This window comes from Triticum urartu, chromosome 3 (genome assembly GCF_003073215.2).
Source record: "Triticum urartu cultivar G1812 chromosome 3, Tu2.1, whole genome shotgun sequence".
NCBI lineage: Eukaryota > Viridiplantae > Streptophyta > Magnoliopsida > Poales > Poaceae > Triticum > Triticum urartu.
In genome coordinates this window covers 718044289-718069928 of record NC_053024.1, presented here as the reverse complement: position 1 = coordinate 718069928, position 25640 = coordinate 718044289, and the positions used below count along the sequence as shown (strand labels likewise).

Genomic DNA, 25640 nt, shown 5'->3' with positions numbered 1-25640 from the left:
CTGAGCACATGCTCACAGCTTGAGCTATTCTCCTCCATCTTTTAGCTATAGAACTTGTTGGAGACTTCATATCTCTCAACTCGGGTATTTGCTTGAAATATTAACTTCAACTCCTAGAACATTTCATATGGTCCATGACGTTCAAAACGTCTTTGAGGTCCCGATTCTAGTCCGTTAAGTATGGTGCACTAAACTATCAAGTAGTCATCGTATTGAGCCAGCCAAACATTCATAACGTCTGCATCTGCTCCTGCAATAGGTCTGTCACCTAGCGGTGCATCAAGGACATAATTCTTCTATGCAGCAATGAGGATAAACCTCAGATCACGGACCCACTCCGCATCATTGCTACTATCATCTTTCAACTTAGTGTTCTCTAGGAACACATAAAACATAGGGAAGCAACAACGCGAGCTATTGATCTACAACATTATTTGCAAAATACTATCAGGACTAAGTTCATGATAAATTAAAGTTCAATTAATCATATTACTTAAGAACTCCCACTTAGATAGACATCCCTCTAATCATCTAAGTGATCACGTGATCCAAATCTACTAAACCATGTCCGATCATCACGTGAGATGGAGTAGTTTTCAATGGTGAACATCACTATGTTGATCATATCTACTATATGATTCACGCTCGACCTTTTGGTCTTGGTGTTCCAAGGCCATATCTGCATATGCTAGGCTCGTCAAGTTTAACCCGAGTATTCTACGTGTGCAAAAATGGCTTGCACCCGTTGTAGATGAACGTAGAGCTTATCACACCCGATCATCACGTGGTGTCTCGGCATGACGAACTTGGGCAACGGTGCATACTCAGGGAGAACACTTTTATCTTGAAATTTAGTGAGATATCAACTTATAACGGTACCGTCAATCAAAGCAAAATAAGATGCATAAAGGATAAACATCACATGCAATTAATATAAGTGATATGATATGGCCATCATCATCTCGTGCTTGTGATCTCCATCTCCGAAGCATCGTCATGATCACCATCGTCACCGGCGCGACACCTTGATCTCCATCGTAGCATCATTGTCATCTCGCCAACTATTGCTTCTACGACTATCGCTACCGCTTAGTGATAAAGTAAAGCAATTACAGGGCGATTGCATTGCATACAATAAAGCGACAACCATATGGCTCCTACCAGTTGCCGATAACTCGGTTACAAAACATGATCATCTCATACAATAAAATATAGCATCATGCCTTGACCATATAACATCACAACATGCCCTGCAAAAACAAGTTAGATGTCCTCTACTTTGTTGTTGCAAGTTTTACGTGGCTGCTACGGGCTGAGCAAGAACCGTTCTTACCTACGCATCAAAACCACAACGATAGTTCGTCAAGTTAGTGTTGTTTTAACCTTCTCAAGGACCGGGCGTAGTCACACTTGGTTCAACTAAAGTTGGAGAAACTGACACCCGCCAGCCACCTGTGTGCAAAGCACGTCGGTAGAACCAGTCTCGCGTAAGCATACGCGTAATGTCGGTCTGGGCCGCTTCATCCAACAATACTGCTGAGCCAAAGTATGATATGCTGGTAAGCAGTATGACTTGTATCGCCCACAACTCACTTGTGTTCTACTCGTGCATATAATATATACGCATAAACTTGGCTCGGATGCCACTGTTGGGGAATGTAGTAATTTTAAAAATTTCCTACGCACATGCAAGATCATGGTGATGCATAGCAACGAGAGGGACGAGTGTTGTCTACGTACCCTTGTAGACCGTAAGCGGAAGCATTATGACAACGCGGTTGATGTAGTCGTATGTCTTCACGAACCGACCGATCCAAGTACCGAACACACGGAACCTCCAAGTTCTGCACACGTTCAGCTCGGCGACGTCCCACGAACTCATGATCCAGCAGAGCTTCGTGGAAGAGTTCCGTCAACACGACGGTGTGATGACGGTGTTGATGATGAGACCGACGCAGGGCTTGGCCTAAGCACCGCTACGATATGACCGAGGTGGATTATGGTGGAGGGGGGCACCGCACATGGCTAAGAGAGATCAATGATCAACTTGTGTGTCTATGGGTGCCCCCTGGCCACGTATATAAAGGAGTGGAGGAAGGGGAGAGGGCCGGCCCCTATGGCGCGCCCTGGAGGAGTCCTACTCCCACCGGGAGTAGGATTCCCCCCCTTCCAAGTAGTACGAGTAGGAGACAAGGAAAGGGAAGAGAGAAGGGAAGGAAGGAAGGGGCGCAGCCCCTCCCCGTAGTCCAATTTGGACTAGGCCTTGGGGGGATGCGTGGCCTGCCCTACTCTCTTTCCCCTAAAGCCCAATAAGGCCCATATACTCCCCGGCGAATTCCCGCAACTCTCCGGTACCCCGATAAATACCCGAATCACTCGGAACCTTTCCGATGTCCGAATATAGTCGTCCAATATATCGATCTTTTCGTCTTGACCATTTCGAGACTCCGCGTCATGTCCCCGATCTCATCCGGGACTCCGAACTACCTTCGGTACATCAAAACACATAAACTCATAATACCGATCGTCACCGAACATTAAGCGTGCGGACCCTACGGGTTCGAGAACTATGTAGACATGACCGAGACACGTCTCCGGTCAATAACCAATAGCGGAACCTGGATGCTCATATTGGCTCCCACATATTCTACGAAGATCTTTATCGGTCAAACCGCATAACAACATACGTTGTTCCCTTTGTCATCGGTATGTTACTTGCCCGAGATTCAATCGTCGGTATCTCAATAGCTAGTTCAATCTCGTTACTGGCAAGTCTCTTTACTCGTTCCGTAATGCATCATCCCGCAACTAACTCATTAGTCAGATTTCTTGCAAGGCTTATAGTGATGTGCATTACCGAGAGGGTCCGAAGATACCTCTCTGACAATCGGAGTGACAAATCCTAATTTCGATCTATGCCAACCCAACAAGTACCATCGGAGACACCTGTAGAGCACCTTTATAATCACTTGGTTACATTGTGACATTTGGTAGTACACAAAGTGTTCCTCCGGTAATCGGGAGTTGCATAATCTCATAGTCATGGGAACATGTATAAGTCATGAAGAAAGCAATAGCAGTAAACTAAAACGATCAAGTGCTAAGCTAACGGAATGTGTCTTATCCATCACATCATTCTCCTAATGATGTGATCCCGTTCATCAAATGATCCCGTTCATCCCGTTTCTAGGAGCTTGTCCCGCACCTCTGTGAACTGTTAAGAAGGAGATCAATATGCATGTTTATTAGTTGTGTGACTAGATATCGATAATGGTGTAAAAATTGTGAATAGTGTTCTAACAAACGTACCCATTATTGTCTTTGAGATCTGCTCCTTTCGGACGCCATCATGCGAATGTTCTCACAAACGCAGTATGCACATAGATCAGTCCCCTGCGCCTGCTTTAGGGCCTTTACGAGAATGGAATTTGATCAGATAATAATTAATCAAGCATGATAATTAAAGAGATGGCAGCTAGCTAGCTAGCTAGTACTACTTAATTCCTTACCTTGGGTCGAAACCATTTCAGCTTTTGTTTCCATTCGCCTTTAGTGACGCTGATGAACCTTGCCCAAGCCCTGCCCGCCGACAAAGAAAATGAATAAAGGGGTTATTAAATAGTTCATATCATGAAATGACGAACTAAATAGGCTGAGATATATAGTTAATAATGATTGAAATTACCTGTTGACTATCCCAAACAAGATGTTATAGTCAATATTTGCTTTGAGTAGCGAATCCAGTATTTCAGCTCTTCCGGCGTCAACTTTAATGATACACAAGATCCAGTGAAATCTGCATGCACACACGTTTGCATGTCTTAATTAAGCGGGCATATGTAAGCAAAAACATGTAGCTAGCTAGTAGGCAAAAACAGAGAATTTTTAGTACAACACAGTGTGACTCACTGGAAGTTGTAAGGAAGCAGTATATCTTCATTGTATTTGAGGCACTTCAAGAACTCTAGCATGTTGTCCTCTACATGCTTTTCATGATATGGATCTATTTTCCATGTGTATTGATTAACGGTGTTTGGGTCAATGAACCCAATGCCATAGCGTCAACCTTTTTTCATTTCATACATCTTCATGCTGCATAATACCACAGAAAAGAATATAGTGAGGATAATTACAGGTAATCATTGATCAAAAGGATCACTACAGCTAGCTTGAGACTTAAATTACAGAAAGAAATCACTTACAGACAATAGCAACTGACGATAGATTTGTCGAGTGCGTCTTGATTGTATAACTGAAACAGTTCATTATACTCAACGGCCACAGCTTTCTGATGGTAGTAATGATCCTTCTTGACTCCCACCATGAGGGACTCTCGATTGGAACTCTTGGTAATGTCCATGTACCATTGATGCAATTCATAGATTCTCGTTGAGAGCTTCTTGACCTCGTCTGGCTTGACCAAAGGTTCACCCCGGACATATTTCTGTTTTATTTACTCCTCTGTAAGCACAGGCATTCGCTCGATCTCGAGGAGTTGTCCAACAGTGATGTTGAGAATTTCAGCCTGCGTTATATGCTCCTCGGTTATTACCACATTGCCCACCTCGGGAACGTAAACTGTTTGCCCACAATAATATTGGGCGCGCATACTGTCATGTGTTGATGGCACAACAAGCGAGGGGATCGATTGCGCCGCCTGTTCTCCCAGGTGGGGATCGGTTTTCCCGCATTTTTGACAGCTGCTTGTTGTTTGCTCGAGCTCGAGCTCGCCTCCTTCTGTAGACGTGCTCGATTTAACTTCCTGATGTGGCGCTCATAGTCTATGTCAACAGGCTTGGGAGCTGGTGGTTGAGCCATATGAATGAAGTGGTCAATCTTTTCTGCAGGCACTTTCTCCCTTGGCGGCGGTGGCGGTTTCGGTCCAAAATGGGCGTCCACTTCTGCCCGCACTATGGCATTGGTTTGCTCCTCGGTCCTGTCGTAAGCCCTCTGAGGAAGAGGAGTAGTGAGGCTTGGACCATATTTATATCGCTTGCCTCCGCCTGTACTTCCTGTACTACCTCGACTCGTACCGCTACGCACCATAGCTGTGGGGTGTCTCTTCTGCGATTGCTAAGGCGGCGGAGACGGCTGACGGGGCTAAGTTGGACGAGGAGGAGTGGCCTGAAGCTGTGCCGGACTTGGAGGAGGAGTGGCCTGAAGTTGTGCCGGACTTGGAGGAGGAGTGGACGTCTGACGCTGTGTCGGACTTGGATGAGGAGTGGCCTGACGCTTTGCCAGACTTGGAGGAGGAGGAGTTGCCTGACGCGTTGGTGGACTTGCAGGAGCGGGAGTCTGCTGACTCGGTGGCGGACTTCGACGAGGAGTGGCCTGACGCGTTGGTGGACTTGCAGGAGCGGGAGTCTGCTGACTCGGTGGCGGACTTCGACGAGGAGTCGGCTGACGCGGTGTCGGTGCCCTTCGAAAGATGATGCAATCCTTTCTCCATAGGATGATACGATGTTTGGCCTCTCCGAGTGTGTGCTCGTCGTCGTCTCCAGGAATGTCAAGCTCTAGCCCCGAATATTGGTCCACCACCTCATCAACCAAGACACGAGCATAGCCTGCTGGAATCGGGTTGCAATGGAAGGTTGTCTCGGGGGGATTTGTAAAAGCAACGGCGTCCACCACCTTCATGGATATGCTCTTCATTTTGAAGTGTAGCTCGCAGTTAGTGTTCTCCATGATGTCATCCATGGGGTATCTATCCAGCATTGCGTCGCCCGGGGCGGAACCCACACTGCTTCTCGGCATGGATGGGGCGGTGCTATCGAATGCTGGATCATCTGCTATCTGCTGCAGCTGCTGAGACCCCCTTTGGTGGCTAAGTGAGTCGATCTGCTCCTGCTGCCACTGGAATTTGACTGCCAAGTCCGCGTGCTTTGATTCTAGGCCTTGAAGGCGTTCATAGTCCAGCTTCCTCTGCTCCTCCTCCATCTTCCTCTTCTTCTCCTCCGCAATCTTCCTTCTCGCACGGGTTCTGTAGTCGGCGTTCCAGTCTAAAAACCCCTCATACCACGGAATAGCGCCCTTGCCTCGTGTTCTTCCCGGGTGTTCAGGATTTCCCAGGGCATGCGTAAGCTCGTCGTTCTCTTTGTTGGGCTGGAACACCCCCGATCGAGCCTCTTCTATTGCAACAAGTAGGTTATCGTCGGCTCCGTTCACACATGCCTTCGTCGAAACTTTGCCTGTCTTCGGGTCCAACTCCCCCCCGTGCGCATAGAACCAAGTCCTGCACCTGGGGGCCCAGCTCCTAGTAACCGGAGTGACACCTGCATCCTCCATCTCTTTCTCAGACTTATCCCACTTAGGCATTGCCACCGCGTAGCCACCTGGCCCTAGCTTATGGAACTTATCCTTTTTTCGGCATTCTTCTTGTTTATTCTCGACCTTTCCTTAGCTAATTCCGAATCCTTTAATTTCACGAAATCGTCCCAATGAGCACTTTGCTTCTCTAGTGTTCCCTCGAATACTGGAGTCTTCCTTCCTCCCTAGACGTACTTGTCCCATTGATGATTCTTGTGGTTGTTGAATGCAACCGCCATCTTCCTAATAGCAGCGTCCTTGACTTTCTGCACATCTGCTTCTGTGAAATGATCTGGTAGGGTGAAATGTTCCATGAGAGTATCCCAAAGCAGACCTTTTTGTTTGTCGTCGACAAAAGTAAGATTTGGACATGGCTTTGCTGGCTCTCTCCATTCTTCAAGGGAGATCGAGAGTTGGTCCTTCACAAGAACTCCGCGTTGACGAACGAACTTGTCCGCAATCTTCTTAGGTGCTAATGGTTCACCATTAGGTCTGATGGCCTCGATATTGTACTTTACGCCCTCCTTCAACTTTTTGTTCGGGCCTCGTTTCGTCCTGTTGCCTGAAGATTTGCTCGATCCGGATGGCTGAAAGAAGAAAGATCGATTCATTAATATATCTTCAAGTCATTTAAAACTTGTGATGATCACCAGATGCCTGCATATATAAATATATATACCTCGCCGGTCTTTGATGTTTCAAGATCAACATTTTCTTCATCATCATCATAATCATAGTTCATGACTTCATCAATTCGGTCGTCGCGATCGAATATCATATCACCCTCCCCGGTGTTGTTTAGAAATTCGGATCCGTCATAATCTTCTTCATTCTGATCATCATCTGGCCCGCGAGGATGGCGTATCATATCGAACAGGGCCTGTTCTCCCTCTCTGCAGGTATTGTCCGCCATTGCTTTTATTTAACTAATCCAAAAGAAATATAAAACAATTTAATATTCAAATTACATCGTCTCGAATAATAGATATAATCTCGAATACATCGTCTCGAATAATACATATATTCTCGAATACATCGTGTCAAATAATATATAATCTCGAATACATCGTCTCGAATATTATATATCGAATACATCACTGGCTAGGTAGCTAATAAAGATCGAATACTACAGAAGAATCTAGGACACTCACGGTTCCTGCGGCGTGGGCGGTGGACACCCAAAGAGAAGGAACGCTCACAGGATCATAGCTGAAGTGAGATCCCTGAAGAAACTGCCAGGTATTGGAGAACCTGCCGCCCTCTAACGCAACCATGTAGCGATGGATGTGCTCATCCTCCTCCCTGACATGGCGACGTACCACCTCCGGCGGGGCAGGCTCCCTCCGCACCGAAACTGGCCCACGCGAATGCCACCAAACGAGATCAGGGTCGACGACGGGACCCGGGGCCGGGTTCCTCATCAAGCGGCGCGCCCCTCCAGGCAGCACCTCCCAGTGCCAGCCCGACGGAGCCCAGTCCCGGACATGGGTCATCCGGACGTTGTCGCGGACGGGTCGACGGCGAGGATGCGGGCCGGGCATCGTCGAGAACAAATACTAGCTATATGCCCGCAAAAAGTAACATTTTTTTAATGATTGGATTTTGATAACTAAAATTTCTAACATTTTTATATAACTAACATTTCTATAACATTTCTAACAATGCCATATAACTAACATTTCTATAACATTTCTAATATTTCTATAACTAAAAAACAGAAAAAAAAATGATAACATTTATATATATAACTAACATTTGTATAACATTTCTAATATTTCTATAACTAAAAAAAGAAAAATTTGTTACTTTTTATAACTATTTCTATAACTAAAAAACAGAAAAATTTCTAACAATTCTAACTTTTTTATAACTATTTCTATAACTAAAAAACTGAAAAATTTCTAACAATTCTAACATTTCTATAACATTTCTAACAATGCTATATAACTAACTATTTCTATAACTAAAAAAAGAAAAATTTCTAACATTTTTATAACTATTTCTATAACTAAAAAACTAAAAAAATGTATGTGTGTGTGTGTGCTCACCAGCAAGGCGAGAGGCGACGGGGGGCGGCCACGGGGACGGCGGCGGGCGCGGCGACGACGGGGACAGGGACGGGGCGGCGACGACGGGGACGGGGACGTACGGGCCGGGGCGGCGACGACGGGGACGAGGCGGTGACGACGGGGACGGGGACGGGCCGGGACGGGGCGGCGGTGATGACGGGGCCGACGGGGACGGGGACGACGGGGCGGCGACGACGGGGACGGGGCGGCGACGGGGGCGGCGACGGGACGGATATGGAGACGGGGGCGGCGGGCGACGGGGCAGAGGAGAAGAAGCAGATGAGAAACTGAAATTTTTGAAGTGTTTTCTTATATAGGATGGACCTTTAGTACCGGTTGGAGCCACCAACCGGTACTAAAGGCCTGTTTTGGCCAGGCCAAGCGGCGGGAAGCGCACCCCCTTTAGTACCAGTTGGTGGCTCCGACCGGTACTAAAGGCTCCCCTTTAGTACCGGTTGGGGCCACGACCTGGTACTAAAGGGGGTGCGCTGGCGCAGGTGCGGTGCGGCAAACTTAGTCCCACCTCATTAGCCGAGGGGCGTCCGCACTGGTTTATAACCCCCCGTGCGGTAGCTCTCTCGAGCTCGTCTCCAAAGCAGGCCTACTGGGCCTACAAGTTCTGTGCTGCCCTGTAGGCCTAATGGGCCTTTGCGGGCCTGCATTCTGGCCCAACAATAGGTTGGGTTACTAGTCGTATGCAGGCCGCTCTGGCCCAGTAGGCGGGCTTTCTATTTTTAGTTTTTTTGCTTTATTTATTTTTGAGTTGTTTTTTTGTGTATTTAGAGTTTCTTTGTGAATATTTTTGCTTTAGTTACAAAAAATTACAAACTTTCTGTTAGTGCCCGTAGTTTTCAAATTTGAATAGTTTAAATTTTGAATTATTTGAAATTAGTGTGAATCACTAGTTTGTGAATAACTTAACTTTAAAAATCAGTAAAGGCATGAAAGAATTTGTTTGCACATAAAATTTCTTCGCGTTTCAAATGCCAAAACACATAACTACCCTAACTATCACAGAGATTCCCTCCTGGGTGTGAAACACAGAAGAAAGTGATGATAGTGAAGCCGATCACATCCCAGATCTTTGGGTGTGAAACTTTTTCTTCGTGTGTGTCCCTTTGCGCCATAACCATGGAAAATCTTCATCATTTAACGGAATGCTCGGGTCAATATTCACTGTGAATGGAGCAATTTCATCAAACTTTTCATAATCTTCTAACATGTCTGTCTTGTCATCCACTCCCACGATGTTTCTCTTCCCAGAAAGAACTATGTGCCGCTTTGGCTCATCGTACGATGCATTCGCTTCCTTATCTTTTCTTTTTCTTGGCTTGGTAGACATGTCCTTCACATAGAAAACCTGTGCCACATCATTGTCTAGGATGAATGGTTCGTCTGCATAAGCAAGATTGTTGAGATCCACTGTTGTCATTCCGTACTGCGGGTCTTCCATTACCCCGCCTCGTGTCATATTGACCCATTTGCACCGAAACAAAGGGACCTTCAAACCACGTCGATAGTCAAGTTACCATATGTCCTGTATATAACCATAATATGTTTCCTTTCCCGTCTTGGTTTCTGCATCAAAGCGGACACCACTGTTTTGGTTGGTGCTCTTCTTATCTTGGGCGATCGTGTAAAATGTATTACCATTTATCTCGTACCCTTTGAAATTCATTATATTCGAAGATGGTAACTGGGACAGCAAGTACAAGTCATCTTCAATAGAGGTGTCATGCATGGTACGTGTCTGCAACCAGCTGGCGAAACTCCTGGTTTGTTCACGTGTAATCCAGTCATCAGACCGCTCCGGGTGTTTGGAGCGTAGCAAATTCTTGTGTTCATCCATATATGGAGCCACCAAGGCGGAATTCTGTAGAACTGTGTAGTGTGCTTCAGTGAGAGAATGTCCGTCCATACGTATTATTTTTTCCCCTCCTAGCGTGCCTTTTCCATCCAGTCTGCCCTTATGCCGCGATTCAGGAACACCAATCGGCTTAAGGTCAGGAATAAAGTCAATACAAAACTCAATGACCTTCTCATTTTCATGGCCCTTGGAGATGCTTCCTTCTGGCCTAGCACGGTTATGAACATATTTCTTTAAGACTCCCATGAACCTCTCAAAGAGGAACATATTGTGTAGAAATATAGGACCCAAAACGTTAATCTCTTCGCATAGATGAACTAGGACGTGCATCATGATGTTGAAGAAGGATGGTGGGAACACCAACTCGAAACTGAAAAGACATTGCACCAAACCATTCTCTAACCTTGGTATGATTTCTGGATTGATTACCTTCTGAGAGATTGCATTGAGAAATGCACATAGCTTCACAATGGCTAATCCAACGTTTTCCGGTAGAAGCCCCCTCAATGCAACCGGAAGCAGTTGCGTCATAATCACGTGGCAGTCATGAGACTTTAGGTTCTGGAACTTTTTCTCTGCCATGTTTATTATTCCGTTTATATTCGACGAGAAGCCAGACGGTACCTTAATACTGAGCAGGCATTCAAAGAAGATTTTCTTCTCTTCTTTGGTAAGAGCGTAGCTTGCATGACCCTGATGTATGCCATCTTTTCCGTGCATACGTTGCTGGTCCTCCTGTGCCTCAGGTGTATCTTTTGTCTTCCAATACATGCCCAAGAAGCCAAGCAGGGTCACACAAAGATTCTTCGTCACATGCATCACGTCGATTGCGGAGCGGACCTCTAGGTCTTTCCAATAGGGCAGGTCCCAAAATATAGATTTCTTCTTCCACATGGGTGCGCGTCCTTCAGCGTCATTTGGAACAGGTTGTCCACCAGGACCCTTCCCAAAGACCACCTTCAAATCCTTGACCATATCATGTACATCAGCACCAGTACGGTGGCGAGGCTTTGTCCGGTGATACGCCTCACCTTTGAAATGCTTGCCTTTCTTTCTTACGGGATTCCTGCTCGGAAGAAATCGACGATGTCCCAGGTACACATTCTTCTTACAATTAGCCAAATATATACTGTCAGTATCGTCCAAACAGTGCGTGCATGCGAGGTATCCCTTGTTTGTTTGTCCTGAAAGGTTACTGAGAGCAGGACAATCATTGATGGTCATGAACAACAACGCCTTTAGGTCAAATTCTTCCCCCATGTGCTCATCCCACGCACGTACACCTGTTCCATTCCACAGTTGTAAGAGTTCTTCAACTAATGGCCTTAGGTACACATCAATGTCGTTGCCGGGTTGCTTAGGGCCTTGGATGAGCACTGGCATCATAATGAACTTCCGCTTCATGCACAATCAAGGAAGAAGGTTATACAAACATGGAGTCACAGGCCAGGTGCTATGGTTGCTGCTCTTCTCCCCAAAAGGATTAATGCCATCTGCGCTTAGACCAAACCATACGCTCCTTGCGTCATCTGCAAACTCCTTCCCGTACTTTCTTTCGATTTTTCTCCACTGGGACCCGTCAGCGGGTACTCTCAACTTCCCGTCTTTCTTATGGTCTTCTTTGTGCCATCGCATCGCCTTGGCATGCTCTTTGTTTTGGAACAAACGTTTCAACCGTGGTATTATAGGAGCATACCACATCACCTTGGCAGGAATCTTCTTCCTGGGGCGCTCGCCCTCGACATCACCGGCTGATCTTATAGCGCAATGCACCGCATACCGGGCAAGCGTTCAAATCCTCGTACTCACCGCGGTAGAGGATGCAATCATTAGGGCATGCATGTATCTTCTGCACCTCTAACCCTAGAGGGCAGACAGCCTTCTTTGCTTCGTATGTACTCTCGGGCAATTCGTTGTCCTTTGGAAGCATATCCTTTATCATTACCAGCAACTTTCCAAATCCCTTGTCAAATACACCATTCTCTGCCTTCCATTGCAGCAATTCCAGTGTGGTGCCCAGCTTTTTCTTGTCACCTACGCAATTCGGGTACAACAATTTTTTGTGATCCTCTAACATGCGCTGCAACTTCTTCTTCTCCAAATCACTTGCGCAGTTTCTCTTTGCATCGGCAATGGCCCGACCTAGATCATCAAAGGGCTCATCTGATGCCTCTTCTTCAGCTTCTTCCCGCATTGCCGGCTCAGCTTCTTCCCGCATTACAGGCTCAGCTTCTTCCCCCATTGTTGTATCATCGTATTCAGGGAACCCATGGCCAGGATAGCTGTCGTCGTCCTCTTCTTCTTCATTGTCTTCCATCATAACCCCTCTTTCTCCATGCTTGGTCCAAACATTATAATGGGGCATGAAACCGGACTTAAATAGGTGGACGTGAATGGTTCTTGACGTAGAGTAATTGTGACCATTCTTACAGCGAGCACATGGACAAGGCATAAAACCATCCGCCCGCTTGTTTGCCTCAGCCGCAAGCAGAAAAGTATGCACGCCCTCAACGAACTGGGGAGAGCATCGGTCGTCGTACATCCATTGCCGGCTCATCTTCATTACACAACACCGAATAGACCAAATTAATACAAGTTCATACATAAAGTTCATACAACACTTAAATGCAACAAACAAATAACTCTCTAGCTAAAGCATTTAAATGCAACAACAAATACGATCAAGATTGCAACTAAGGTAACAATGGATCCAACAGCACAATGATACCAAGCCTCACTATCGATGGCATATTTTCTAATCTTCAAGCGCATTTTCTCCATCTTCATCTTGTGATCATCGATGACATCGGCAACATGCAACTCCAATTCCATCTTCTCCCCCTCAATTCTTTTCAATTTTTCTTTCAAGTACTCGTTTTCTCTTTCAACTAAATTTAACCTCTCGGCAATAGGGTCGGTTGGAATTTCCGGTTCACATACCTCCTAGAAAAAATTTCTATGTCAACTTGATGGGCATAATTTGTCATAAACACGAAATGCAACTAGTTTTAAAAGAGAATATACATACCACATCCGAATCATAACAAGGACTAGGGCCGACGGGGACGGATATCAAAACCATGGCACTATATGTATAACAAACAACGTACGGGTAAGATAATTATACGAGTAACTATATATCCAAATCACACAAACATCAATTTTTATATAAAATTTCATGAACAAGAGGCTCACCACAAGGTGGTGTCGGCGACGGGACGGTGCGGGCGATCGATGGTGGTTACGGCGGAGATTTTGAAGGCACTAAGTAAACCACACCTACATATGCAAACTAAGTGTTATTTTTAACCTCAAATTGCATATAAATCAAATACTAGCACATATAATTCCTCCCAAATTACTAAACTCACAAATTAAACACTATATAAAGCATTGCAAGAGCTAATCTAGCAATGAGAGATGAAAGGACAAAGTTGCTAACCTTTGTGATCATTTGAATCGATGGGGACCTTCAAATCTTGACAAATTTTGGGCAAAATGTGTGATGAGCTCGAGAGGAAGAGGGGAAGAACAAGGAGGGAGGGGAAAGGGGAAAGAATAGAGCGAGCTCGGTGGGTGGACGAAAGGTTTATGTAGGACGACCTTTAGTACTGGTTTGTGACACGAACCGGTACTAAAGGTGCTGGAGGGGCCCCAGACTGACAACATCCTGCCACCACTTTCATTAGTACCGGTTCGTGGCACGAACCGGTACTAATGAGAGCCGCCCGGCTAGCCGTTGGAACCGGCACTAATGTACACATTAGTGCCGGCTCAAATTCAAACCGGCACTAATGTGCTTCACGTTTGACCCTTTAACTACTGACAAAGCATATTCATGTTCATAATCAGAGGGGTAATAATATGCATAAAGGATCTAAACATATGATCTTCCACAAAATAAACCAACTAGCATCAACTACAAGGAGTAATCAACACTACTAGCAACCTACTAGTACCAATCCCGGACTTGGATACAAGAATTGGATACAAGAGATGAACTAGCGTTTGGAGATGAGATTGTGCTGGTGAAGATGTTGATGGTGATTGCCCTCTCCCGATGAGAGGAGCGTTGGTGATGACGATGTAGATGATTTCCCCCTCCTGAATGGAAGTGTTCCCGGCAGAACAGCTCTGCTGGAGCCCTAGATTGGTTCCGCTAAGGTTCCGCCTCGTGGCGGCGGAGTCTCGTCCCGAAAGGTTACTTCTTATTTTTTTTCTCGACGAAAGACTTCATATAGCAGAAGATGGTCATTGGAGAGCCACCAGGGGGCCCACGAGGTAGGGGGGCGCGCCCTAGGGGGGGCGCCCCCCACCCTCGTGGACAGGGTGTGGGCCCCCTGGCCTTCATCTTTGGCGGGTTTTTTTTATTATTTATTGTAAGATATTCCGTGGAGTTTCAGGACTTTTGGACTTGTGCAGAATAGGTCTCTAATATTTGCTCCTTTTCTAGCCTAGAATTCCAGCTGCCGGCATTCTCCCTCCTTATGTAAACCTTGTAAAATAAGAGAGAATAGCCATAAGTATTGTGACATAATGTGAAGTAGCAGCCCATAATGCAATAAATATCGATATAAAAGCATGATGCAAAATGGACGTATCAACTCCCCCAAGCTTAGACCTCGCTTTTCCTCAAGCGAAAAACCGATAACAATAAATATGTCCTCATGTTTAGAGTTAGAGGCGTCGATAAAAATAAAATACGGACATGAAGGCATCATGATTATTCTCATAACAACAACATATATAGATTTTGTCATATGATTACTTATGTTCAAGTGATGATCCATTCACAATGCAAAAGTATGAATCAGAAACCTTATTGAAAATCAACAAACTATAACCTCAGTCATTGAAGCAATTGCAATTTATCATAACATCGGAAAGAGTCTATGTCAGAGCTAAAAAGCAAGTCCACATACTCAACTATCATCTAGTCCTTCATAAATGCTAACACTCACGCAATACTTGTGGTTATGGAGTTTTAATCGGACATAGAGAAAGATAGGGGCTTATAGTTTTGCCCCACAACCTTTTACCTCAAGGGTAATGTCAACAATAATAACTCATGCTCCCCTACATCCAATTAGATATATATATCATGTTTTTTCCAACATGCTGGGCTTGCCATAGGATAAAATGAAAAGGAAAGGTGAAGATCACCATGACTCTTGTATAAGGTAGAAGATAATAATAAAAGATAGGCCCTTCGCAGAGGGAAGCAGAGGTTGCCATGCGCTTTTATGGTTGGATGCACAAAATCTCAATGCAAAAGAACGTCACTTTATATTGCCCCTTGTGATATGAACCTTTATTATGCAGTCCGTTGCTTTTATTACTTCCACATCACAAGATCGTATAAAGCTTATTTCTCCCACACCAATCAATCATACATATTTAGAGCAATTTTTATTGCTTTGCACCGATGACAACTTACTTGAAGGATCTTACTCAATCCATAGGTAGATATAGTGGACTCACATGGCAAAACCGGTTTAAGGGTATTTGGAAGCACAAGTAGTATCTCTACTTGGTGCTGAGAATTTTGCTAGCATGAGGGGCAAAGGCAAGCTCAACATGTTAGAGGATCCATGACAACATACTTTATCTCAGATATAAGAAAACATAACCCATTACGTTGTCTTCCTTGTCCAACATCAACTCTTTAGCATGTCATATTTTAATGAGTGCTCCCAATCATAAAAGATGTCAATGTTAATATATCTATATGTGAAACCTCTCTTTCCTTATTACTTCCTATTAATTGCGACGATGACCAAAGCTATGTCTACTAACTCCCAACAACTTTTAATCATCATACTCTTTCTATCTGAAGCCATTACTCTTGATAAGATCAATATGAACTCTTTGTTTCTTTTTATTCTTTTTCTTCTTTTCTTTTATTCACCCAAGATCATGGCAAAATAATCAAGCCCTTGACTCAACACTAATCTTTATTATATATAGCTCATGGACTCGATTACATAGAGAGATCAAAAATCAAAACTCAAAACTAGATCATGCCATAAACTTTATTCTACTAGATCAAGATACCACTAATAGGGTTGAACTAAGAAAAACGGTAAAGGTAGGAGTTGTGATTGATATACGATACCGGGGCACCTCCCCCAAGCTTGGAAATTGCCAAGGGGAGTGCCCATACCCATGTGATTATGTCTCCTTTGTTGGCGAAGAAGGTGGTGGTGATGGATAATCGCACATAGAGCGTAAGAGGTCCTCCAGCTTGTGGATAATGCCCTTGAGTGCGACAATATGCTCCTTCAACAAAATATTTTCATGTGTGAGATACTTGTTCTTTATATGAGCTAACTCAATCATCTTGAAAGCTTCGATCTCAGTTGGGGTAAGAAGATTGTGATCAAGTTGAAGGATGTCTTCTGCTGCCGGAGCTTGGTTCTCCGTGGCCTTCTTGATCCCTTCATCCTTATTGATCTCCATGGGCTCTTCCCTCTTCAGCTCTATCTTCATTAGCCAAGCATCTTTGTCACCATTGTCGGAGGAGGGGGACGACATGATGCCTGGCCTTGACAACCCTGACAGAAAACAGCTCGAAACAAGAACAGAGGAGATTTGTGTGATACGGGAGTCAAAACCTTCGGAAGAATATATAATGAATTTTTACCGACCAAAATACGTATCGTGCAAGAAAACGGAGTCCGGAAGGCACACGAGGTGCTCACGAGGTAGGGGGCGCGCCCAGGGGGTAGGGCGCGCCCACCACCCTCATGGGGCCCTGGTGTCCTTCCCGGACTGCTACTTTTTCTAAATATTCCAAAACGGATAAATATTGCCTTAAAAATTGTTTTGGAGTCGGTTTACTTACCGTACCACATACCTATTCCTTTTCGGAGTCTAAAACGGTCTGGAAAGTGTCTCTTATGTATTCCTCCGGGGTTACGGTTTCAATAATATTGGTTTCAACATTTACGGGATTACCTGAGATATAGTGTTTAATTATTTGACCGTTTACCACCTTCGGATTTGTGCCTTCGAAGTTGTTGATCTTTATGGCACCGGAACGATAGACCTCCTCGATAACATAGGGGCCTTCCCATTTAGAGAGAAGTTTTCCTACAAAAAATCTTAAACGAGAGTTGTATAGAAATACATAATCACCTACATTAAACTCACGCTTTTGTATCCTTTTGTCATGCCATCTTTTAAGTTTTTCTTTAAACAACTTGGCATTTTCATAAGCTTGGGTTCTCCATTCATCAAGTGAGCTAATATCAAATAACCTCTTCTCACCGGCAAGTTCGGAATCGTAGTTGAGCTCTTTAATGGCCCAATATGCCTTATGTTCTAGTACGAGAGGTAAGTGACATGCTTTTCCATAAACCATTTTATACGGAGACATACCCATAGGATTTTTATATGCAGTTCTATAGGCCCATAATGCATCATCAAGTTTCTTGGACCAATTCTTTCTAGACCTATTAACAGTCTTTTGCAAAATTAATTTGAGCTCTCTATTACTCAATTCTACTTGGCCACTAGACTGTGGGTGATAAGGAGATGCAATTCTATGATTAACATCATACTTAGCAAGCATTTTACGGAAAGCACCATGAATGAAGTGTGAACCACCATCAGTCATTAAATATCTAGGGACTCCAAACCTCGGAAAAATAACTTCCTTAAGCATCTTAATAGAGGTGTTATGATCAGCACTACTAGTTGGAATAGCTTCTACCCACTTAGTAACGTAATCAACAGCATCCAAAATATGTGTATATCCATTAGAGGCAGGAAAAGGTCCCATATAATCAAAGCCCCAAACATCGAATGGTTCAATAACAAGTGAATAATTCATAGGCATTTCTTGACGTCTACTAATATTACCAATTCTTTGACATTCATCACACGACAAGACAAACTTACGAGCATCCTTGAAGAGAGTATGCCAATAGAAACCGGATTGCAATACCTTATGTGCAGTTCTATCTCCAGCGTGGAGTCCTCCATAAGCTTCGGAGTGGCACTTGCGTAGGATCTGTTCCTGTTCATGCTCAGGTACACAACGTCTAATAACACCATCTACTCCTTCCTTATAAAGATGTGGGTCATCCCAAAAGTAATGCCTTAAATCATAGAAGAACTTTTTCTTTTGTTGGTATGTGAAACTAGGTGGTATGAATTTAGCAACAATGTAATTAGCGTAATCAGCATACCATGGAGTACTATGAGAAGTACTTATAACATTTAATTGTTCATCAGGAAAGCTATCATCAATAGGTAGTGGGTCATCAAGAACATTTTCTAACCTAGACAAGTTGTCTGCAACGGGGTTCTCAGCTCCCTTTCTATCAACGATATGCAAATCAAATTCTTGTAGGAGGAGAACCCATCTAATAAGTCTAGGTTTAGCATCTTTCTTTTCCATAAGGTATTTAATAGCAGCATGATCAGTGTGAATAGTTACTTTATAATGAACAATATAAGGTCTGAACTTATCACAAGCAAATACAACTGCTAAAAGTTTTTTTTCCAGTAGTAGCATAATTTCTTTGAGCATTGTCTAGAGGCTTACTAGCATAATGGATAACATTTAATTTCTTATCAACTCTTTGCCCTAGAACAAAACCTACAGCATAATCGCTCGCATCACACATAATTTCAAAGGGTAAATTCCAATCAGGTGGCTGAACAAGAGGTGCAGAGACTAATGCTTTCTTAAGTATTTCAAATGCTTCTACACAGTCATCATCAAAGAAAAATGGTATATCTTTTTGTAATAAATTAGGCAGAGGCCGATAAATTTTTGAGAAGTCCTTGATGAACCTCCTATAAAATCCGGCGTGACCAAGGAAACTTCGTATACCTTTAATGTCCTTGGGTCAGAGCATCTTTTCAATAGCATCAACCTTGGCTTTATCAACTTCAATACCTCTTTCAGAAACTTTATGCCCCAAGACAATACCTTCATTAACCATAAAGTGGCACTTTTCCCAATTCAAGACAAGATTAGTTTCTTCACATCTCTGCAAAACTCGATCAAGATTGCTCAAGCAATCATCGAAAGACGAACCATAGACGGAAAAGTCGTCCATGAAAGCCTCACAAATCTTTTCACAGAAGTCAGAGAATATAGCCATCATGCATCTTTAAAAGGTAGCAGGTGCATTACATAAACCAAAAGGCATACGTCTATAAGCAAAAGTACCAAAAGGGCATGTAAAAGTAGTCTTTGATTGATCTTTAGCCGACACAGGTATTTGAGAGAAACCAGAATAACCATCTAGAAAGTAGTCATGTGTATGTTTGCATAATCTTTCTAGCATTTGATCAATAAAAGGTAAGGGGTAATGATCTTTCTTAGTAGCCTTACTTAATTTGCGGAAATCAATTACCATCCTATAACCTATGGTAATTCTTTTTGGGATCAATTCATCTTTATCATTAGGAACAACAGTAATACCTCCCTTCTTAGGGACACAATGGACAGGACTTACCCACTGACTATCAGCAACGGGATAAATTATACCTGCCTCCAGAAGCTTTAGTATTTCTTTTCTTACCACTTCTTTCATTTTAGGATTCAAATGTTGTTGAGGATCACGAACTGGTTTGGCATCTGCTTCCAAATTTATTTTATGTTGACAGAGAGTGGGACTAATGCCCTTAAGATCATCAAGAGTATATCCAATAGCAGCACGGTGCTTCTTCAGAGTTTTCAATAATCTCTCTTCTTCATGCTCTGAAAGGTTAGCACTAATAATAGCAGGATATATCTTCTTTTCATCAAGATAAGCATACTTAAGATTATTAGGCAACGGTTTAAGCTCAAACACGGGATCACCCTTAGGTGGAGGGGGATCCCCTAGGATTTCAACAGGCAAATTGTGTTTTAGAATAGGTTCCTGGTTAAAGAATACTTCATCTATTTCCCTTCTTTCATTCATGAACATATCATTTTCATGGTCTAGCAAATAATGTTCTAAAGGATCACTAGGAGGTACAGCAATAGAAGCAAGACCAATAATTTCATCCTTACTAGGCAATTCTTCTTCATGATGTTGTTTACTAAATTTAGAGAAATTAAACTCATGAATCATATCATCCAAGCCAATAGTAACAACATTCTTTTTGCAGTCTATCCTAGCATTAACAGTGTTCAAGAAGGGTCTACCAAATATAATGGGACAAAAGCTATCTTGTGGGGAACCAAGAACAAGAAAATCAGCAGGATATTTAGTTTTCCCACACAAGACTTCAACATCTCTAACAATCCCCATTGGTGAAATAGTATCTCTATTGGCAAGCTTAATTGTGACATCAATTTCTTCTAAATCAATTGGTGCAATATCATGCATAATTTCTTTCTATAAGTCAATGGGTATTGCACTAGAACTAGCACCCATATCACATAAGCCATGATAACAATGATCTCCTATTTTAACAGAAATAACAGGCACACCTACCACAGGTCTATGTTTATCTTTAGCACAAGGTTTAGCAATTCTAGCAGTTTCATCGCAAAATTGAATAACATGCCCATCAATATTATCAAACAAGAGATCTTTAACAATAGCAATATTAGGTTCTACTTTAACTTGCTCAGGAGGTGTATAAGTTCTAATATTGCTTTTACAAACCACAGTTGAAGCTTTAGCATGATCCTTTATTCTAACAGGAAAAGGTGGTTTCTCAACATAAGAAGTAGGAACAATAGGATCATTATAAGTGACAGCCTTTTCTTCAACTTTAATAGGTGCAGCTACTTTTACTTCTCTGGGAGGATGATATTTAAACCACTTCTCCTTAGGGAGATCAACATAAGTAGCAAAATATTCACAGAAAGAAGCTACTATCTCAGAGTCAAGTCCATATTTAGTGCTAAACTTACGGAAAATATCGGTATCCATAAAAGATTTAACACAATCAAACTTAGGTGTCATACCTGACTCCTTACCTTCGTCGAGGTCCCAATCTTCAGAGTTGCGTTTAATTCTATCCAATAAATCTCATTTAAATTGAATAGTCTTCATCATAAAAGAGCCAGCACAAGAAGTATCGAGCATGGTTTGATTATTATGAGAAAGCCGAGCATAAAAACTTTGAATAATTATTTCTCTCGAGAGCTCATGATTGGGGCATGAATATAACATTGATTTAAGCCTCCCCAAGCTTGAGCGATGCTTTCTCCTTCGCGAGGCCAAAAATTATATATAGAATTGCGATCACGGTGAACAAGATGCATAGGATAATACTTTTGATGAAATTCCAATTTCAATCTTCTATAGTTCCATGATCTCGTATCATCACATAGCCTATACCATGTCAATGCGTCCCCCTTCAAAGATAAAGGGAAGACCTTCCTCTTAGCAACATCATCGGGCATACCTGCAAGCTTAAATAATCCACAAACTTCATCCACATATATTAAGTGCTCATCAGGATGCTTTGTTCCATCTCTTGTAAAAGGATTAGCTAGAAGTTTTTCTATCATACCCGAAGGAAATTCAAAAGGAGTTTCATTTTCAATAGGTTCAGTAGGTTGAGGAGCAACTATTTGCTCTATTGGACGGGGTGAAGATACCCCAAACAAGCCCCTCAGAGGATTACTTTCCATAGTAACAAGTGACAGTAAATTTCAGCACACTATATAAATTTTTCCTTACCAAATTCCACCTACCAAAGGCGCTTCACTCCCCGGCAACGGCGCCAGAAAAGAGTCTTGATGACCCACAAGTATAGGAGATCTATCGTAGTCCTTTCGATAAGTAAGAGTGTCGAACCCAACGAGGAGCAGAAGGAAATGATAAGCGGTTTTCAGCAAGGTATTCTCTGCAAGTACTGAAATAAGTGGTGACAGATAGTTTTGTGATAAGATAAATTGTAACGAGCCACAGGTAACAAAAGTAAATAAAGTGCAGCAAGGAGGCCCAATCCTTTTTGTAGCAAAGGACAAGCCTGGACAAACTCTTATATAAGGAAAAGCGCTCCCGAGTACACATGGGAATATCGTTAAGCTAGTTTTCATCACGCTCGTATGATTCGCGTTCGGTACTTTGATAATTTGATATGTGGGTGGACCGGTGCTTGGGTGATGCTCTTACTTGAACAAGCATCCCACTTATGATTAATCTCTATTGCAAGCATCCGCAACTATAACAAAAGTATTAAGGTAAATCTAACCATAGCATGAAACATATGGATCCAAATCAGCCCCTTACGAAGCAACGCATAAACTAGGGTTTAAGCTTCTGTCACTCTAGCAACCCATCATCTACTTATTACTTCCCAATGCCTTCCTCTAGGCCCGAATAATGGTGAAGTGTTATGTAGTAGACGTTCAAATAACACCACTAGAGGCTAGACAACATACATCTCATCAAAATATCGAACGAATACCAAATTCACATGACTACTAATAGCAAGGCTTCTCCCTAGTCCTCAGGAACAAACGTAACTACTCACAAAGCATATTCATGTTCATAATCAGAGGGGTAATAATATGCATAAAGGATCTGAACATATGATCTTCCACCAAATAAACCAACTAGCATCAACTACAAGGAGTAATCAACACTACTAGCAACCTACTAGTACCAATCCCAGACTTAGAGACAAGAATTGGATACAAGAGATGAACTAGGGTTTGGAGATGAGATGGTGCTGGTGAAGATGTTGATGGATATTGCCCTCTCCCGATGAGAGGAGCGTTGGTGATGACGATGGCGATGATTTCCCCCTCCCGGAGGGAAGGGTTCCTGGCAAAACAGCTCTGCCGGAGCCCTAGATTGGTTCCGCCTCGTGGCGGCGGAGTCTCGTCCCGAAAGGTTGCTTCTTTTTTTTCTCGACGAAAGACTTCATATAGCAGAAGATGGTCATCAGAGAGCCACCAGGGGGCCCATGAGGTAGGGGGCGCGCCCTAGGGGGGGTTGCGCCCCCACCCTCGTGGATAGGGTGTGTGCCCCCTGGCCTTCATCTTTGGCGAGGAGTTTTTATTATTTATTGTAAGATATTTCGTGGAGTTTCAGGACTTTTGGAGTTGTGCAGAATAGGTCTCTAATATTTGCTCCTTTTCCAGCCCAGAATTCCAACTGCCGGCATTCTCCCTCCTTATGTAAACCTTGTAAAATAAGAGAGAATAGCCATAAGTATTGTGACATAATGTGAAGTAACAGCCCATAATGCAATAAATATCGATATAAAAGCATGATGCAAAATGGATGTATCACTCACCAGGAACACTACCAGAATCGCACCCTATGCCAACGGCCAGGGCCGTCAGCATAGCCCTGAATGGCCGTCGGGACAGGCCTATGCCGACGGCACCCGTCGGCATAGGGCCGTGGGACAGGCCTATGCCGACGGCACCCGTCGGCATAGGGCCGTCGGCAACATATCCGTCAGCGTAGCCAGGAATGTCGTCGGCATAGAAAGGCCGTCGGCATAGGCCCTATCCCGACGGTGTCCGTACATCTATGCCGATGGCCACGGCCGTCGGCAACGTTATCGCCTAACGGCGGCCGCCGTCAAGTGCTGACCAATGCTTGCTCGCCACGTGGCAGGTCTGTGCCGACGGTCTAGCCGTCGGCATAGCTGTCGGCTTAGGTTGAAACTATGCCGACGGCTAGATCGTCGGCATAGACCTGCCACATGGCAGCCACTGGGAGCTCCTGGAGCAGGCCTATGCCGACGGCTTAGCCGTCGGCTTAGTTTGAAACTATGCCGACGGCTATGCCGTCGGCATAGACCTGCCACGTGGTAGCCACTGGGAGCTCACGGCAGCTCTATGCCGACGGCCTAGCCGTCGGCATAGTTTCTGTCTGTTTTTTTTTCTTTTTTCTGTTTTGTTTCAGCTCAATTCATTTGAATATATACAGCACACAACAAATATATGCATCACATAACAGCTGGCCCAGCAGCATCACAGAACAAATTCATCATCACACATCATAAGAAGCATCGCAAAGCATAAACATATAAGTATCATCACCACCAAGCATAAGAATCTCACAAACAACAATAAGAAACATCACAAGCATATAAGTATCATCACCACCAAGACCGCCACAATGTGACCCAAAGGCTTAAGCGCCAGGACGTCGAGCACCACGGAGGTCGTCACCGCCAAGACCGCCGAAGCCCAGGTCGTCACTGCTAGCGGCAGCGCTACCGCCAAGACCGCCTCCTCCTCCGCCTCCGCCTCCGTGGGTCGGAGTGGTCGGGCTCCGTGTCTCCGGAGTGCTGCGAAGACCACCGCCAACGGTAGATCCACCTGTTCCCTGGATGTTGAAAAAACATATGACTGTGTTGAAAGGCATGACATGCTTTGGGTGAATAGATTGGGGATGAACTAACCGGCGAGGGGCCAGCGTTCTGTGCCACAAACTCCTCAAAGCTCATCAGCACTGGTTGTGCTGGAGGGCATTGTGCTGGAGGGAACTGAGGACACCTGCCGGCCGCCATATCCTGAAAAGCCTGCTGCATCTGGCTATCCCTCTGCACTTGGTGTTCATAAAGCCTCTGATGCCACGCCATGGTCTCCTGGCATGTGTACTCCATGTAGGCCTACGGTATGACATGATGGAACTCATAAAACTACTAAATGCGGAAAATGAAGTGAGAAATGAAGATAAGAGGGAAAATACTTACAGATTGTTGCTCCTGAAAGAGGTACTGTGTACTAGTCACTGGCTGGCTCGTGCGCTGGCTCAGGCTCGGGTCGATCCGACGAAGCTGTGTGTAGGAGATACTAGGAGTGATCACAGCATCGAGAACCGCCTCCCGACCGTGCTCCTTGGGCCCCATCCTCACCACCGCCATGTCGTCCAGAGGCACCGCAATGGGGTCAGGTGGGTCAGGATGTAACTCCAGATACGCTTCGGAGTAGGCCTTCTTCCTCCCTGCGGTCTTCTTGCTGTAGTACTTGGGCTCGCCAGGCTTGGGGTCCTTCCGCGTATGGGCGATCTCCCACGCCTGCATGTGTGAGAGCGGCCGCTTCAGTTTCTCCTCCTGCACCACCAAACAGAGGTTAGTCATACATAAGAAAGTGATGGTAAATAGAAGAAGAAGAATGTTTAATGGGGTTAGTCATACATTAACTGCCTTGTGGAGATAGTGGTTTCGGTTTCCCTGAGCATGTACTCCCTCCGTCCCTCGGTTAGCCTTATTTTTGGTTCTCATAGCCGCCCAGGCTCCAGCCTCATCACACCAAAGATCCACCAATGCCGCCCAGGACTCGTCTTTTCCATAACACCAATTTGGACACACCTACATAATAAAAGCATAATGGCATGTAGGTGTGTCCAAATTGGTGTTATGGAAGCATAAAGCATAAAGCATAAAGCATAATGTACCACAAGGTAATGAAAGCATAATGAAAAATCTTTTATACTTACCGCCAAGAACTCGGGCCTCTCCAAGAT

The 25640-nt window shown here is 44.1% G+C and overlaps 1 long non-coding RNA gene across 1 annotated transcript; it reads right to left on the bottom strand.

Annotated features, from left to right (window-relative positions):
* Positions 1–24426: 24426 nt before the first annotated feature.
* LOC125549386 lies at positions 24427–25351 on the bottom strand. Its single transcript, XR_007301322.1, has 3 exons — positions 25312–25351; positions 24574–25227; positions 24427–24497 (listed from the first exon to the last, which is right to left on the bottom strand). It is a non-coding gene; the product is annotated as an uncharacterized LOC125549386 (long non-coding RNA).
* Between the last annotated feature and the right edge of the window lie 289 nt (positions 25352–25640).